Consider the following 6,028-nt stretch of genomic DNA (forward strand, 5'->3'; position numbering starts at 1 on the left):
CTCAGGCAATCCACTCGCCTCAGCCTCCCAAAGTGCAGGATTACAGGCTGAGCCACCAAGCCCAGCTGTCTATCGGTTTTCGAAAGACAAATCCAACTCGAATCAGCTTCATCAAAAGAGGAAAAAGCCGGGCGCGGTAGCTCACACCTGTAATCCCAGCACTTTGGGAGGCAGAGGCTAGAGAATTCCCTGAGCCCCGGAGTTCGAGACCAGACTGAGCAACATGGTGAGACGTTGCCTCTACAATGAATCAAAAAGTTAGCCGGGTGTAGTGGTGCTTGCCTGTAGTTCCAGCTACTTTGAAGGCTGAGGCTGAAGGATAGCCTGAGCCCAGCAGGTCGAGGCTGCAGTGGCTGGGAGCGTGCCGCTGCACTCCAGCCTGGGTGACAGAGACTCCAACTCAAAAAGAAAGCAAAAAATAAAACCCTCACGCCCTACTGAAAAGAGAAAAAATCCCGACTGAAATGCCTGGAAAAGCTTCCACTGTGTGAGACTGTCTCTACTTTCCCTTAACAGAACATTCCAGAACCTTTAACCTGGAAAGTGGCCCAGGCTCTGTCAATCCAATGCTTGTTAACCGCCATTCTGGGAAACTAGTCACTGGGCTGGGTGTTTGTTTAGGTCTGCCCTGTTTGTCTTCCTGTGGTGCTCCATATGGTGCTAGAGCTGTCAGTCACATCACCCTAGCTACAGACACCTGTGACCTAGGTTGGGCTGGTTATGGTGTCCCAGCCCTCGGCTACATGCTGACCCTGGATGGAGCACAACTCACGCCAAACCGTCCAGAAGGCTTCTCTGAAACAGAGTACACACCATATATTTTTTAATAGGCAAAAAAATCCCACAAAAAACCAGAAACTCTTTCTTCTGCGGATATTAGAGTGGGACAGGGCCTGGAAACGTTAGTGCCTGTCCTTCCCTGGGGCATAGAAGAACCACGTCTGCAACAGCAGATAACGAGGCCACCGAACATTGAAATAAGAGCCCACTGATATTTGAGTTCCTCCAGTGCCTGATGTCAGTTTTGCTCCTAGACGCTCAGTTACAAGGGCAGGAAGTCGAGAGGGAAAGGCTTCTGCAGGGATGTTGCAAAAATAACTTATTCCATCTTATTTTTAGCTGACAAATAAATATTACACATATTATCACATACACATTGTTTTGGAATATATATATATTGTAGAATAACTACGGCGAGCTCATTAACACATGCATGACCTCACGGAGTGAGAACACTTTTTGTAGTGAGAACACTTAAAATCCCTCCTAGCAATTTTCAAGGATACATTGTAACTAAACATAGTCATCATGTCGCCCCCAGAGCTAGTAAGCTTATTCCTTCAAACGAAATTGTATGTCCTTTGATCAACCCCTCCACCCCAGCCCCTGGTAAACACATTCTATGAATTTCTATGAGTTCAGCTTTTGCAGGTTCCATATATAAGTGAGATCGTGCAACCTGTATCTTTTTGTGCCTGGCCTATTTCACTTACATAACGTCCTCCAGGAAAATAACCTTTATCTTGTAAGCCTGCCCACATGATTTAGTTGCTTTTTTTTTTTTTTTTTGAGTTGGAGTCTCACTCTGTCGCCCAGACTGGAGTGCAGTGGCCACTCCCGACCACCACAGCCTCAACCTGCTGGGCTCCGGCGATCCTTCCGCCTCAGCCTTCCGAGTAGCCGGAATTACAGGCATGCGCTACCACGCCCGGCTGATTTCTTGATTTATTGTAGAGATGAGGTCTCGCTGCCCAGGTGGGTCTCGAACCCGTGGGCTCAGGCAATCCACTCACCTCAGCCTTCTGGGCTTACAGGCTGAGCCACCAAGCCCGGTGCTTTTTTTTTTTTTTTTTTTATAATTTATTATTCTTTGTCCATTTCAGTATAGAAGTAACTGACATCAACCGCTTCCTTGGGTCTTCAATGCTTTATGAGGGCTCCTGTAAAACTTGTATTAAAGAAATTTGTGCCAGGCGCGGTGGCTCACGCCTGTAATCCCAGCACTTTGGGAGGCTGAGGCGAGAGGATTGCCTGAGCTCATGAGTTCAAGACCAGCCTTGAGCGATATGGTGAGACCTCATCTCTACAATAAATAAAAAAATTAGCTGGGCATGGTGGCGCATGCCTGTGATTCCAGTTGGAAGGCTGAGGTGGAAGGCTCACCTGAGCCCAGCGGGTTGAGGCTGTAGCCAGGGTGATGTGATTGGCAGGTCTAGCACCATATGGAGTCAACACAGGAAGACAAACTGGACAGACCTAAACAAACACTCAGCCCAGTGACTAGTTTTCCAGAATGGCAGTTAGCAGCATTGGATTGACCAGAGCCTGGGCCACTTTCCAGGTTAAAGTTTCCGAAATGTTCTTTTAAGGGAAAGTAGAGACGGTTGGTCTCACACAGTGCAAGCTTTTCAAGGCATTTCAGTAGGGACTTTTTCTCTTTTCAGTAGGACTTGAGAGTTTTGTTTTTTTTCTTTTTGAGTTGGAGTCTGTCGCCCAGGCTGGAGTGCAGTGGCACGCTCCTGGCCACTGCAGCCTCGACCTGCTGGGCTCAGGCTATCCTTCCACCTCAGTCTTCAAAGTAGCTGGAACTGCAAGCATGCGCCACCACACTTGGCTGATTCTTTAAATATATTTGTTTTAGAGACGAGGTCTTGCCAGGTTGGCCAGGCTGGTCTTGAACCTGCAGGCTCAGGCAATCTTCTCTCCTTGTCCTCCCAAAGTGCTGGGATTATAGGTGTGAGCCACCGCACCTGGCTAAGAATTACATTTTTAAAATTTTTTAAAGCAGGATTTATTGAGAGGACAGAAAAGCTCCCACAGTGGGAGGGGAACTGAGGGGTTGCCCACATTTTTTTTTTTTTTTTGAGTAGGAATCTCACTGTCACCCAGGCTGGAGTGCAGTGGTATGGTCACAGCCACCACAGCCCTGACCTGCTGGACTCAGGTGATCCTTCTGCCTCAGTTTTCCAAGTAGCTGGAACTACAGGCATGTGCCACCACACCTGGCTAATTTTTTATATTTTTTGTAGAGATGAAGTCTCACCAAGTTGCCCAGGCTGATCTCCAACCCCTGGGTTCGGGCAGTCGTCTCTCCTCAGCCTCCCAAAGGGCTGAGGTTACAGGCGTGAGCCACCGCATCTGGCTAGGGATTTCAAAAACGGGGGATTCAGAAGGAAGTGACACTTCACCCTCCTTTCCGTTCACAGAAGCTTGATTTTTGTGATCAGAGCAGACTCAGAATTGGCACACTCACCAAGCCTTAGCACAGTTGCCCAGCACATTTGAAAACCCTGCTCACGGTTGGCTGACGGAGCGCTTTTACCCTGAGGCGTGCTCCCCTGTGAAAGTTGCAATTAAGCATCAGAAACTCTCATACTGTGCAATCTGGATTCTGCTCCTTGTGTGTGAAAAGACATGACAAAAGGCTAGTGCAGTTTGGCTACTGGCTCTCCCCGCACCCTCTCCCTCTTTCCTTCTCCTGCCCTGGCCGTCTCCTGTGTCACCCCACCTGCTCAGATTCCCTGTGGGGTCTCACAGGCCTGCGCAGCAAATTAGCCTGTGCGGTTTTTTTTGCATCTGCTATCACTCCTTCCTCAGAGAGTCAGCAAAGCAACGAATTCTGAAGATTCATCCTTGGAAGGCAGAGAACGGGGAAATAGCAAATACTTAAAAATTAATATTTTCCAGGTCGGGTGTGGAGGCTCCCATCTGTAATCGTAGCACTTTGGGAGGCCAAAGCGAGAGGATTGCTTGAACCCAGGAGTTCGAGACCAGCCTGGTTTGACCTCGTCTCTACAAAAAATTTTTTAAAAATTAGCTGGGCATGGTGGTACATGCCTGTAGTCCCAGCTACTCGGGAGGTTGAGGCAGAAGGCTCGCCTGGGCCCAGGAGGTTGAGGCCGTGGTGAGCTGGGACCATGCCACTGTACTCCAGCTTGGGAGACAGAGTGAGAATCTCCAAAAATATATATATTTTCCATCATCACAAGAAGAATGGGGCTCCATAGCTGTGCTGTGCAGAAAAGCCTGGAAGCTTTGGCGTTAGACACTAGTTGGGTTCTGGCCTGGAAGCCCACCTGTAACGTTTGGAGATACCGAAAGAGGCACAGGACAAAGGGTTGGTATAAACCAAGTGTTTATTGGGGGAGAAACTCCTGGGTGAGGTCCTGTGGTCCGGGAAGATGGGCCAGGGGAGTCGCGCCCAAGGAGGGGCAGGCTCCAGTTTTTTTTTCTGTTTGTTTGTTTTTTTTGAGTTGGAGTCTCACTCTGTCGCTCAGACTGGAGTGCAGTGGCCACTTCTGGCCACTGCAGCCTCGACTTGCTGGGCTTCGGCGATCCTTCCACCTCAGCCTTCCAAGTCGCCGGAATTACAGGCATGCGCTACCACGCCCGGCTGATTTTTTTGATTTATTGTAGAGATGAGGTCTTGCTGCCCAGGCGGGTCTTGAACGCGCGGGCTCAGGCAATCCACTCACCTCAGCCTCCCAAAGGCGCGGGATTGTAGGCTGAGCCACTGAGCCCACCAGGCTTGGGTTTTTAAGGGTGCTGTATTTGGGGAGGGTGTGGGGGGCAACAGTGAAGTGGGGAGACAAAGTGTCGCATCCGGCATGGGCTGGAAATTTTCTGTCTGACCCTTCTCGGCAGCTCCCGGCAGGTTCCAGGAAGCTGGTATGTGGTTGTGGGTTGGGGTGGAGGGGCGCATAGGGGATCGGTGGGTGGAGGGGCAGATGGGGGAAGGTGAGTGCTGCTTCCTCCTGAGCCTAACACCACCTATCCCCCCCCCGCGGTGTGGGGTGAAGGATGGTCTCGCTAGCGAAGGTGTGGCATCACAGGACAGTTTCTCCCTAAGTCCTGGGGCCTTTCTTCCAGCGCTGCACTTTGGGGAGCTGTGTGGAAAGTAAAAATACAAAGACCTTGGCACCACCTCCCAAACCCCTCTGTCTGCTTTCCGTTTTGTTTCGCTTTGTTTCTGACACAGCCACAGGAAAGGAAAAAAAAAAGAGAAGGGAGGTGGCGTGTGGGTAGAAGCAAAGGGTAAGAAAGGGAAGAGTCCCCCCGGTTTCCTCAAAACCCAATCTCCCCATCCCAGGTTCGGACGACCTCTGACAGTCACCTGTTTGTTGTGCTCCCCGGTTTGTTCAGTGAGTGGTCAGGCACTTCAACCTCTGGCATTTATTTACATTGCCTCTGACCTTTCTCATGGGGAAGCTGGTGAATATCGGGTGACCCACCTCCCCTCATGTTGATAAGTCAACAGGCCCTGATTGGGGAATCTATCACGTGCCAGACATCGAGTGCAACACTTCACAAGCATTGCTTCACCTGTTGCTGTCCCTGTTTTTTTGTTTTTGTTTTTGATGTATTTGATGAGATCTTGCCAAGTTTCCCAGGCTGGTCTTGAACCTATGGGCTCATGCAATCCTCTCACCTAGCCTCCCAAAGGTGCGGGATTACAGGCTGAGCCACCGAGCCCAGCTGGGAATGCCTTCTTATCCATAATACAGTATCATCCATCACTCCGTGTTGCAGAGGGACTGGCTCAGAAAGGGAACTGAGCTCCAGGTCCCCCAACTAGCAAGCGGCACAGCCAGGATTCAGCCCAAGCATCCTGACTGCAAGGGAGGGGCGGGATAGCGAGGTGAACAAGAGCCAATTCTGCTCTTGTGGAGTCCTAGCCCAGTGCCAGGAAGAGTTTGTGTCTGGTCATTCATTCATTCATGGCATGCCTATGCTATGCCAGGCTTGCAAAGTTTTGGGGATATCTGAGGGCAAAGACCGGATAGTTAAAAGTACTTTCTGCCGGGCTCGGTGACTCAGCCTGTAATTCCGCGCCTTTGGGAGGCTGAGGTGAGTGGATTGCCTGAACCCGCGGGTTCGAGACCCGCCTGGGCAGCGAGACCTCATCTCTACAATAAATCAAGAAATCAGCCGGGTGTGGTAGCGCATGCCTGTAATTCCGGCTACTCGGAAGGCTGAGGCAGAAGGATCGCCAGAGCCCAGCAGGTCGAGGCTGCGGTGGCCGGGAGCG

General features: G+C 50.6%; 1 protein-coding gene across 1 annotated transcript in view; it reads left to right on the forward strand.

Annotated features, from left to right (window-relative positions):
- The window catches only part of LOC103275746 (HRAS-like suppressor 3), a 45,339-nt gene that overhangs the window by 392 nt on the left and 38,919 nt on the right, over window positions 1-6,028 (forward strand). The gene's annotated exons all lie outside the window — the stretch shown is intronic.

The sequence above is a fragment of the Carlito syrichta genome, unplaced genomic scaffold (assembly GCF_000164805.1).
Source record: "Carlito syrichta isolate Samal-C Ts95f unplaced genomic scaffold, Tarsius_syrichta-2.0.1 Scaffold315696, whole genome shotgun sequence".
Lineage (NCBI taxonomy): Eukaryota > Metazoa > Chordata > Mammalia > Primates > Tarsiidae > Carlito > Carlito syrichta.